The 12,474-nt window shown below is 40.4% G+C and overlaps 1 protein-coding gene and 1 long non-coding RNA gene across 2 annotated transcripts in view; one reads left to right on the top strand and one right to left on the bottom strand.

Moving 5' to 3' along the window:
• Positions 1–7,704, bottom strand: part of LOC102489047 (uncharacterized) — a 32,567-nt gene extending 24,863 nt beyond the window's left edge. Inside the window, exon 1 of the long non-coding RNA XR_334339.2 lies at positions 7,557–7,704. This is a non-coding gene — a long non-coding RNA (uncharacterized LOC102489047). The remainder of the gene's footprint in view (positions 1–7,556) is intronic.
• ANK3 (ankyrin 3) overlaps positions 1–12,474 on the top strand; it is a 743,189-nt gene that overhangs the window by 422,275 nt on the left and 308,440 nt on the right. The gene's annotated exons all lie outside the window — the stretch shown is intronic.

The following is a 12,474-nucleotide window of genomic DNA, read 5'->3' as shown; positions in this document are numbered from 1 at the left end:
TTAAGTCCAAGAGACTGTTGAACACCTGCAACGTGTGCACATCACTCAGTAAACACATATCTAGTGTGTGCAGTGCTGCGTTAGGTACAGGATGGAACCTGAAAATAGTAATAGTCTCAAGTTGTATAAGAAGACTTATGTATGAAATCCTTAGAAAACAATGGAAGATAGAATATCAGGGCTTAAGTGACTGGGTAAAGGGTGAGATCAGTGAGGGTCAGAATATCCATTCGCTGTGAGTAATTCAATCCACCAGTGTTTTCCAGTAGAATAAGTCTGTATAATCAGTAAATTGAAGTTAGTTACTCCTGGCCTTGGGCAAAAGACATGAAGCATAGCCTTTTCTGTGTGTGTGTGTGTGTGTGTGTTGACTGCATATGTATGTGTGTAAATGCATATGTTATGTGTGTGTGTGTGTGTGTGTGTGCGCTTCTAAATTGTGGAAGTGATTCTAGATGTGCAAAATTTCAGTGTCGCTGAATTACCCCCCAAATAGGTGGATCTATTTATGCATTCTCCATCCACGTGTAATTTCTTTGTCCTCAGATTCCTCAGCACTGAATGTTCGTTACCAGTATTTTAATTTCTACTAATTTAGTGGGGAAATAATATTTGATTGTTTTGGTTTATATTTATTTAAAGGCATAAACATTTGAGTAGATTTCCACATGCTTATTTCATGTTCGTGTCCTTCGTCTGTTATTTCTCAGTGGAGGGTTCCTTCACGTGTAATTCTTTGTACCATATGGACGGCAGCCCATTGTTGTATTGTTTGTATACATTTTCTTGTCTGTCCTTTTTTTTTTTTTCACTTTTTTTTTGTGTGTGCTTTATTGACGTGTCACAGTTTTATGTACCTAAAAATGTAAATTCCATATTCTCATGACTTCTATGTAAGCAAACTTCTATATGAAATTCCATACTTCGGGACCAGCAGTTGGCATAATGGCTATGTTGCTGAACTTCCATGTAGTCAACTGTGGTTCGAGTCCTGGACCTGGTGGCTTAAACTCATGCCGGGTGTGTGTGCATGTATGCCTAGGATCCCAAGAGGAGAATGGAGGAGAAGGGACTGCGGCATGGCCATCCACCTAGGAGGTGATTTCTCGCTTTCTGTCTCTCTGTCTTTCTGGCGAGCACATGCACCCTATAGTGAAAAACTCCCCCCAAACACACACACACACACACACACACACAATTTCATACTTCAAACTATTAAAATGCTCACCCATGTTTTCATGTAGCTATTTTCTGGTTTATTTTGTTCACACCTATTTTTAAAAAACCGAAATTTTATTTGTTGTCAAGCGTGAGGAAAGAACTTGACTTTTTCCTTCTAATTGGAAGCCTCATGTTCCAAATCCAGTCATTATGAATAATCTTCCTTTTCTCCAATGATTTAAAAACGCTACTTCTATTATATATTAAATTCCCAAATTTACTCAAGTGATTTAATTGTTTTTTAACTAATTTTTGGACTTCCTGGCATCTTCCCTAGATCAATCTGTGCTCCTGTAATGAATTGCTAGTTAATTAGAGACCACATTTGTCAAAACAGCTTCCTAGGAGCACCGCTTCCTGCATACGTCATCAAAGAGGAGAGATGCAAACAATTTTTAAAGAGTATTTTTAATAAGAATATAAGGTTCATAGTTACAATGATATCTTCTCTATGAGGGCTTAAAGCAGTACCTAGGGGAGACTATATTTTAATATATGTTGAATTAATGAATTGATGCTTTAGTATTGCCATGTTTTCTTTTCAGATTCTAAAAAAAATCAATATATTTTATTGAGATAAAGAGGAATCAAGATATCTACTTACACCTAAGTAGATATATTGGGCTGTCGGAAAAGTCATGACATCCTTCTATGTTTTCTATGCAAAAATATGTCATGACTTTTCCGACAGCCCAGTAATTTAGCTATTTTGGATTGCGTACTATGTGTCGAGAACCATAACTCTCTCTAAAATCCAGCCGAAGAAAATAAAGGTCAAAGAGTGAGAGCTGGATCTGTCGTACAGTGGTTAAGTGCTGCGTGTGGAGGCAGTCAGGGTCCACATGGTGGACCTCACTTCAAATCCTGGCCCCAGTGGCTTCAAAACAGAGTGTGCACATGTAAGTGTACCCAGGATTTTGATAACAGGAAGGAATGGAGGACAGGGAATTGTGGCATGACCAGGTTTCATTGGGAGGCTCACTCTGTCTTTCCCTCTCTGTCTATTTTTCATGCACAGATACCCTCTGGCATTAAAAAGGGGGGAAGGGATTACATAAGTTAAAATTCTGGGACCAGCAGTTGGTGTAATGGCTATATCACTGAACTCCCATGTAGTGGACCACGGTTCGAGTCCTGGACCTGGTGGTTTAAACTCATGCCGGGCGTGTATGTGTGTGTTTCTAAGAACCTGAGAGAAGAATGAAGAAGAAGGGATTGTGGCATGGCCATCCCCCCTGGGGACTGATTTCTCATTTTCTGTATTTCTGTCTCTCTGGCAAGTGCACGCACCCTATAGCAAAAACCTCTCCAAAAAAACCAAATTCTTATTGCAGTACCCTTTATAGTAGCAAAATATTGGTAGAAAGTCATCCAAATGGCCAATAAGATATATCAGGACCAGCAGTTAGTGTAATGGCTATGTAACTGAACTCCCATGTAGTCGACTGCGGTTCAAGTCCTGGACCCAGTGGCTTAAACTCACGCCAGGTGCTTGTGCGTGCATGCCCAAGATCCCGAGAGGAGAATGGAGGAGAAGAGATTACATCATGGTCATCCCCCCTGGGGGGTGATTTCTTGCTTTCTGTCTCTCTGTTTCTCTGTCTCTCTGCAAGTGCACACGACCTATAGCAGAAACCTCTCCAAAAAAAATAGAAAGAAAGATATATTACTGTAGTATACATATATTTAAAAGCAAAATATAAAAAGTAGGGTTTAGCATGCCGACTGTTAAAGAAAATACACACATACATATTAAAGGAAAAAGCCTAGAATGAGTACCATCAGAATAAGTTGTATTAGAGGTAATATTTCATTTTCCCTTATTTTTGAAATGTTATAATAATATTGGCTTTTTGCTTCTATAGTAATAAATAGCACCATGAATCTGATTTAATGCTCAGTTTAGATGCACGTAGTGCATGTACTCCCCCCTTAATTAGGTATTGTTTCACAATATTGGCTGCCAATTCAATATTTTGTTCTTTATGTGATGAGAAAGGGGTGAAACAAAATGACGTTTACTAGCAGGCTACCTTGTTGGAGACCTACTTATACAACTGTCAGAAGAAGTTCTGCTTTCCATTGGAGAATGAGAAAAGTTCATAAATGATATCTACATTCTATTCTTTGTGGACATATACAAAATATGACTTTAAATCCCTTTCATCTTTCTGAGTTAACCAGGTATTTTATTTGGATTTACAAATCACACAGTAAGTTAGATGGTTTGCATGTCCCTGCAGATTCTTTTGTGGCTACAAAATGAGAAATCAACTATCTCCATCGGTAACCATTTCCTTGTTTTTAATATTGTATTTTTTTTTAGGTTTTTTATTTTTAGTTTTTTTTTTTTTTTTGAATGAGAGAGAGAGAGACAAGCAGATGGACAGGTACCTCCGAAGAAGGTCCAGGCTTTGCCAGCTTCTGATCATAGTCATACTCCCAGACTCAGTGTGTTTAGGAGAGCTCTGGATATGCAATCGGAGCTCTCTCACAGGGCCACCATCAGGCCTCTTCAGCATTGTCTATTCTTAGTGAAACCTTCTTCTTGATAGGATATTGTAGCTATATGTTTGTGATCTAATATTTTTTAAAAAGTGTTTTGAAATTCTGTACTTGATGTCATGGCCAATGTGGAAGATGTTTTCAGGGAGTGGTGGCGGCGTGTATAGGAGAAGCATTCTTTCTAATGGATTGTGCCCAGGTGACTACCGTGGAGATGCATCATCTCTGCCGTGTCTTTGCAGTGTTCCTCTGACGGCCCCCACTGAGCTGTTACTGGCATTCCTCATATCTCATGTGAGATCTAGGCACTCACATAGCATGTTTGACATTGGGCCAATCTCGCTTAATAACAGTTAGGCAAATGGAATTAAAGCGAGTGTATTTTGATACCCTAGGTTTTGGAATTCAGCATAGTTATTTTCATAGTGTACATTTCCCAGGATTTTGTTTGACTTTTCATAGGGACTGGGAGATGGCATTGTGGTTACATCACTGGACTCCCACATGGCTGACAGTGGTTTGAGTCCTGGACCCATTGACTTGAAAATCATGCCAGGTGCATGCATGCCCAAGATCCTGGGAGGAGAAGGGATTGTAGTGTGGCCATTCCCCTGGCAGATTCTTTTGTGGCTACAAAATGAGAAATCAACTATCTCCATCGGTAACCATTTCCTTGTTTTTAATATTGTATTTTTTTTTAGGTTTTTTATTTTTAGTTTTTTTTTTTTTTTTTGAATGAGAGAGAGAGAGACAAGCAGATGGACAGGTACCTCCGAAGAAGGTCCAGGCTTTGCCAGCTTCTGATCATAGTCATACTCCCAGACTCAGTGTGTTTAGGAGAGCTCTGGATATGCAATCGGAGCTCTCTCACAGGGCCACCATCAGGCCTCTTCAGCATTGTCTATTCTTAGTGAAACCTTCTTCTTGATAGGATATTGTAGCTATATGTTTGTGATCTAATATTTTTTAAAAAGTGTTTTGAAATTCTGTACTTGATGTCATGGCCAATGTGGAAGATGTTTTCAGGGAGTGGTGGCGGCGTGTATAGGAGAAGCATTCTTTCTAATGGATTGTGCCCAGGTGACTACCGTGGAGATGCATCATCTCTGCCGTGTCTTTGCAGTGTTCCTCTGACGGCCCCCACTGAGCTGTTACTGGCATTCCTCATATCTCATGTGAGATCTAGGCACTCACATAGCATGTTTGACATTGGGCCAATCTCGCTTAATAACAGTTAGGCAAATGGAATTAAAGCGAGTGTATTTTGATACCCTAGGTTTTGGAATTCAGCATAGTTATTTTCATAGTGTACATTTCCCAGGATTTTGTTTGACTTTTCATAGGGACTGGGAGATGGCATTGTGGTTACATCACTGGACTCCCACATGGCTGACAGTGGTTTGAGTCCTGGACCCATTGACTTGAAAATCATGCCAGGTGCATGCATGCCCAAGATCCTGGGAGGAGAAGGGATTGTAGTGTGGCCATTCCCCTGGGAGGTGATTTCTCACTTTTCCTCTCACTTTGTCTGTCTGTCTGTCTCTTTCTCTTTATCTCTCTCTCTCTGGTGAGTGCACATGTCCTAAGGCAAACCCCCTACCCCCCCAAAAAAAAGGCTTCTTGTATATTTCAGTTATATTCTTTAATTTTTCACACTCAAGGAATACCTTTCTGGTTGACATTTGTCTTGAGTTCAATGTGGATTTTGAAACTACAGTTATGGTACCAGACACCATAAATCAGTTCACAGGTGGCTTTCAATGCTCTCTTTTACCTGTGACCTGATGGGCTTGGGATGCTTGGAGCAAATTGATTTGGGTGGAAATGGCAATGACAGGCCAGCAGAGTCTGCTTTTAGGGAACTGTTTAATACTAAGAGGTTATTAGAACCTCTTTTCCCCTCATCCCTTCACACATTTAGCTAGGAACAACCACTTCAACAAATACATTTCATCGATTAATAGGTGGTATGGAGGTTAAGATGCTGGATTCTACATGCCTTGCTCTGTGGTTTGAGTACCAGACTCAGAAGCTTGAAAAACATACCAGGTAAATGTGCTTATGTACCCCAAAATTCTGAGAGGCAATTGGACGAGAAGGGATTTCTCACTTTCCCTCTCTCTTCACTCTGTGGTGTGTGCATGTACCCTATGGCAATAAATAAATAAATAAATAAATAAATAAATAATAAATAAATCTACCTTTAAAAAAGAAAAAAGAATACATTTCAGAGCCAGCACTTACACTAGCTCAAGAGTTCACAAAATGTCATCTGGTTTGATCCTCACACTTAGTGTACATGGCTCCCTAAGCTCCTACCTCTTGCACCCAAGAAAGCACTTTTCTCCTCAGCTGCGGTGTTCACTGATAGGGCTCCACATGTTTCCTCCGCGATGACCCAAGCCCTCCCTGCATATCTGCCTCTGTCCGAGTGCTCTTGCACTGATTGTGACTTGCCCATTTCCTCAACACTTGGTTTCTCTTACGTTTTTCTCCAAATTCTCTTAGAAGTATTGGCCTTAACCAGCCTAATCCTCTAAAGATAACTTTCTTTCCGAAAAGCTGAGCCATCTAATAATAAAACAAATTGACTCACTTATTAATGAGGAAATCACTGAAGTACCTTTCCAGCTCTTAAGATTTCATGATTCAGTATCTGAATTCTTATCTACTTAAATAAAATGGTTCTTTATTTGGGGGAATGGTTTAGGAATACAGCACTGTATAAGATTTCATTTCAGTCTGATTCATGTTTCTTAGAAATAAAATAGGCCATTCTTGACAAAAGGCCTTGTCATATTGCAGCATATTGCAAAATCTAGGCGATCACAGTAAATAGACACAGCATAGATGTTTAACAAAAATATTAATCATACTTGACTAAATGAAAGCATCCTCCTTTTTCTCATGGAAATTTGATTCTTCCCCCCACCCCACACCCCACTCCCTATCGCATGAATGTGTAATTTGTCAGCCAGAAGGAAGCAGGTTTATATTTATCTTTCTGGAAGGTATCCCCAGCTGAATCACCCTTGAGACACTTTGTTTTTATAAAAATGAACATCCTAGCCTAGAATCTGATATTATAACATGAAACATATGCCTCATGTGGACTAACCCAGTCACGGGATACTTGAAAACCAATCTAGATGTTTTTAACCTAAAATTAGCACTTCCTGTTTCTTTGACTAAGTTGTATATTTTGCATAATTATTCATTCAAAAACCAATCACTCAGTTCCTACCCTAATTAAAGCCCTATGCCAAACACAGAACAGAACAAAACAAGAAGCAAAGCAGGGTCCCTACCCTTAAAAGCTTACGCTTTAATTGGGAAAATTGGATATAGTCATAAGTACATAAAGCACAGAGTAGAGACGTGCGATGTACCGGAACCACAAGTACAATCATTTTTTAGAGCTCTCTGGGTAAAAATAATCATATTCAAGCTATTTTAGTGTAACCTCTGCTATTATTTAATCATATCAATTAATGAAGCTTAACTGGTAGATTCTGAGAGGAGTATTTACATCCTTGAAAAACCTGACCAGGAGACAAAGCACGAGTGTAAAAATTTGTGTAATAATAAAAAAATAACCAATATAAGCAAAAAGATTCATGATTTGTCATAAAGAACATTGCTAATCATCAGGTATGTAGATTTGCTATTCAAAAACCCTCCCTACTTGCTTCAATTGGTTGGCTTTTATACTTTCTCAAGAAACCCAAATGTTCATGTTTAGCAATAAATAGTCTGTAAGAGGCATAATACTACTTCCACATAGACTCTTTTGTGAGACTTAAATGAGATAAAGTATACAAAATGCTTACCCAGGGTTGTAGCCTGACTTATGGATTACCCACTTCCAGGAAGGCCTCAGTCCCCCATCGTCATCATAAGCATTCTTGATGAAGGGGCAGTGCTTTCCAGTTTGAAATCATCGTCCTTGTTAGCAGTGAGCTGGCCAATAGAAGCACTCAATTCTAGTGATAGCTATTTTTCTTGCTGTTCTGCTATTGCCACTTCTAGAATCCTTCCTAGTTTTATTTCCACTATTCTCTTGGGGCCTGTTCCCAGGAGCCACAACCCTGCCCTGGAAGGAGAAACTTGTCTAGACTAGTCAGGAGAGCTACTCTGGTTTTATTTCATTTAATACTTTTAAAAACTGCATAGAGTAGACATTGTGTTTTACATTTTATAGAAGAAAATGACCTTCTTGCTGAAATGACCTGCAGTGCTCCAGTGGTAGAGTGATAGACTTGGACTGAAAACCCAGGTCCGATTTGTTTTTCTGTGAATACATACAGCCTGCCCTGATGAAACGTCTGTCCTTGTTTTCAGTGGCGGAGGACTGACTCAAAGGCATGTGAGGGGATTATGGTCACATAAGTATGTGCATGGGACACGTTTATAATCTGAGTGTGACCGTGGAGGAATTCCTGTTCATACATACAAGTAGAGACCAGGAGGTGGTCTTTCCTTTCTGAAGAGGAGAGTTGTGGGATTATAAGAAGACTCACTGATGTTTTATCTCTTTGCTAATGTTTTCGTTTTATTCCACAATCCAGAAATATGCTTAGCCTCTGAGTAGATTACATTTTCATAGCAAGGCGGAGGATTAAACTCCCACAGATGTTAATGGAAGCCATATAGCTACGCAGCACTTTCAAAATGTACCACTTACTGTCTGAACCTTTTAATCATGGTAGATTTTTTTTTTTCCTAGCAAATAAACACAAATCTATTTTGGTACTAACAAAGAAAAGAAACAAGCACACATTCTGTTTTTCTCTGCTCTTGGAGTATACACTGATTCTGTCTTTGGAAATTCACCAAATATCTGTAAAACTTTCCCCCAGACATGATGTCTTCCAGACTCAGAGAAGGCTCACATTTATTTAGAGACAAACAACCAAACAGAAACCTTCAGATAATTAAAAATTTTCTACATTGACCTTTGGTGGGGGCGAGGGGAAGTTCTGGGAAAAGTTCTGAAAACAAGACTGTATTAGTGATTTATTTGGAAAATAAACTGATTTTATCAAAGGATAGGGAGCTTTTAGTCCTGTGCCCTTTACCTTAGAAATCACATTATGAAAAATCGAGATGTCAGTGGCCTCCACAAGGGCTGGGGACCAATGATGCCATACACACTCCTGTGCTGTCATTGCTTGGTACGTGTCCACATATGGTTGTACCCTGATGCTTTTGACTTTACAGAGCAACAGTATCCAAAGACTCTGTATTCTATCCAATGTAAGAAATGCCTTTATTCTTTTTTATTTTTTCCAATATTAATTTTCGTGAGTTTTAAGCTGCTAGGTCTAGGTCTCCAACTGCAGCTGAGTACATGGGAGTCCAGCAGTGTAACCATTACATCATCTGCTGGTCTCATAAATGCATGTTTGTAGGCCTTGATCAAACCTACTGACTCAGACCCCTCTGAATGCAGGGCCTACACTTAGACAAGCACTCTAGGTGATTCTGAAGACATATGAGAACTGCTGGTCTAAGCATTGGCTAATGTGATGAATAAACTTGAGTACAGTTTTCCATGGCTTCTGGGTAGTAAGGTTTACTCTAACCCATTGGCTATTCTTATACCAGTTAACTGATTGTACTTCAAAGCAGTCAGTGCTCTGTTTCATGTTGAACAGAACCTCAGAGTGCAACAAACTAGGACCCAAAGATTTGGGAAGCATTCAGATGGGGAAAAGAACAGGAGAAGCACATACAAATGGGTCTCAGTCCAGGTGAAAGAGGTCAGGTATCTGGGCTTTTTCCTAATTGTTCACAATAGTAGTTTAAGGATCTATTTTTCATTGTAATTTCTTTTTTAAAATTATTTAATTTTATTTATTCATTCATTTATTTTATTTTGGCCAGAGAAAGACAGAGAGAAAGTGAGAAAACAAGCCACCAGGTCCAGGACTCATGGTCAGCCATGTGGGACTGCCCAGCACCTCAACCACCATACCACCTGCTGGTCCCTTCATTGTAATTTCTGATCAGCATATAATTGATCTAGCATTTTTTAACTGTGGGACAGAGGTTACAAAATGGGGCTAGACAAAATGTCAAATGGAAAGTTATATGTAACAGGTCAAGGAATTAGTCCAGTGTTCTTTCATAGACTGGTTATGTACATCCTGCTTTTATCCAATACATACTCCAAGAATATACATTTCTCCTGTAGCATCCATCGTGATGTATGAGACTGACTTGGGAACCCACATACACGCCTCTATGAGGGCAGGGGATTGCCATGCTTCATTCATTTATGGTGTGCCTCAGTGCATTCCTAACATAATCGGGGTTTAATGGGCAGCTGTTGAGCTAAGACACTTTTGGTTACAGAGGAGGGCACTCTTGCCAATTATTGGGTTGTCAGAAAAGTCAAGATGTATTTTTCTATGCAAAACTGATTCTTCATGACTTTTCTATAACCCAATAGATAACAGAGGCATCACTAAGAACAAAGGGGAAACAGACAAAGAAGACCAACTAGAAAAAAGCTTAAGAGAGCGTGGGGTCAGAGGGGAAGCACAGAATTTAATAGGGAAAATAGGCAGTGAAGCTTGGTGAGAGAAAGACCTGGGACTGCAAAAGGAAAGATGGGAAAATATGCTGTTTGGAGGAAAACAGAAAGGGTTGTGTACAACTAAAAGTTAGACTATAGCGTTTAACAAGAATAGAGGGTTCAGAAAACAGAGTGGAGCAAGATGGGGGTGACAAAGAAAAGACTGGATACAAGATAGCTACCAGGAACCGTGGGAGACAACAGTGAAAACATGGGGTGGGGAAGGGATGAGCATTTTATATTTTCTTTTACCAGCCAGACTTAAGAGTGTTAAAGTTCATTGTTGTCTTATTGTTTCATCATCAAAGGACAATCCAGCTCACACAATACAACCATCTGTCAGTGCCCCCACGACTGCCCAACTTTCTTCCCTGCAATTTTGGTCCTTGGCAACACAAATAGTTTCTAACTGGTTTTAGAGGCATCCTCTTGATAATGGGCCACTGAGCAGCCATCCGTTTCTGCAGCAGAAAACCAAGAAACAAGGGCCGATGGGCTCCAGGGTCATCCCTTTGCTCAGGTGTCATCACTCATTCCCTTGGCCATTGAGAAACTGTAGATGCCCGGCAAGGTGGTGGGAGGAGAATCCTGCTCTCGGTCTCCATGCTGCATTCTGTTCTCACTGAATATATGGTATGTGCTTTGAGTGGGCTCTTAGCTAGTTTCCGGTGAAGCAGCAGGGCCTTTGCTATAGTGTCTCTAGCAGGTGTGCAAACCGTTCATTTACAGTTGCCTTAAACAAAATGCATTTTAATTTCTAATTTATTTATTTTTTACTTTCATGATAGAACACAGGCATGTGCTGGCATGGGGGAAGATGAGCACCCTCCACAGGGTCTGGTCACCCCATACTCCCTTTGTCCAGACTTCCAGCTGCTCAGATCTTGGACACTCATGTGCGTGCCCAGTGTATTTCAGGCTGGCCAGGTCTGTGATCAAACCTCTGTTGCCATGTTTGGTTTAGCTTCTCTTGAGCAGTGTATTACCACTGTGCCACTGAGCCAGCCTTTAACTTTTCTCTTAGAAAAGTACAGTTACGCTTCTCCTTAAGTGCATGTACATTTTAGAAAATACAGGGAAACCAAAAAAGACAAAAACCTCTCTAGATCCCACCAGGCCGGAAATAAACTCCTGTCATCCTTCTGACATTGCACTTTCTGCATGTTTGTATATTTGTGTCCTTGCAAAAGGAAACACATTCCTTCAGAAAAAATGGACTGGCAGGATAGCCAGTCTGGTCTTACAGTCATGTTGTCATTGTGACTACCAATTCCAGTGATGTATCGACCTTGGGGATGCATTATGGGAAAGTGAGATCCAGGTTTTCGTCTCTTCCCTCTCTTGCATTTTGAACTGCCTTTTCTCAAGATATTTTACACCCCCCTACAAATATCCCCAATTCTCTCCTGGTCTGAATTAAGCTTGGGTTAACACCAGGACTCCTCCCGAATGCCTGGTTCTCTCTTTTTAGCCTCACATTTGACAAGAATACTCTAGTCACAGGTTTCACACCCCAACCTAGCCGACGGTCACTTTTGCCTGCCCCTTGCTACCAGGCTCTCTTCCTCTCAGATGGTGTTAAAAGTACTGTCAATAAAGAACCAGTGATCATTGGGCCTCAATATCCGAAGAATTTGTTTCGTTTTTTCTTTTTCTTTCTGGGCTTGTCTGCTGTAGTTAGCACGTAAAATTATTCCTTCTTAAAATTCTAGCCTCATTGCTTCTGTGACCCAGCCTAGGTTCGCATTCCCTCTCTGCCACCCAGAGGTGTCTGTGCAACTTCAGACAAACGTCTCCACCTCTCTGTGCTTCATTTACCTTTCTTGTAAATTGGACATAATCATCTACCAAGGGTTTGTTCTACAGATGAAAGGAATTGAAACTTGCAAATCGCTTGTTCTGTTACCTCTAAAGGTGGTAATGACAATGTGGGTGTTGTCCTCCCCTGCCTGTCTGTGTCAGACAGGTTAGTTTTTGAATCAGGACTGATGAACGCTTTACGGTTCTCATCACTCCAAGGATAGTTGCTCAGAATGTTAGGTTTCCAGCACATCTCCATTGCCGGTGTTTGTAGCTTGGCACTCTGCCCTTATTTGTTGTCCTACAACTGTTTGTAAAGGCTTGAATTCAGGTGGGCCTCCTTCCCTCCCTCATTCTGCCAAGCAGCA

The sequence above is a fragment of the Tupaia chinensis genome, unplaced genomic scaffold (genome assembly GCF_000334495.1).
Source record: "Tupaia chinensis unplaced genomic scaffold, TupChi_1.0 Scaffold000199_1, whole genome shotgun sequence".
Taxonomy (NCBI): domain Eukaryota; kingdom Metazoa; phylum Chordata; class Mammalia; order Scandentia; family Tupaiidae; genus Tupaia; species Tupaia belangeri.
This window is presented reverse-complemented; position numbering and strand designations above follow the sequence as displayed.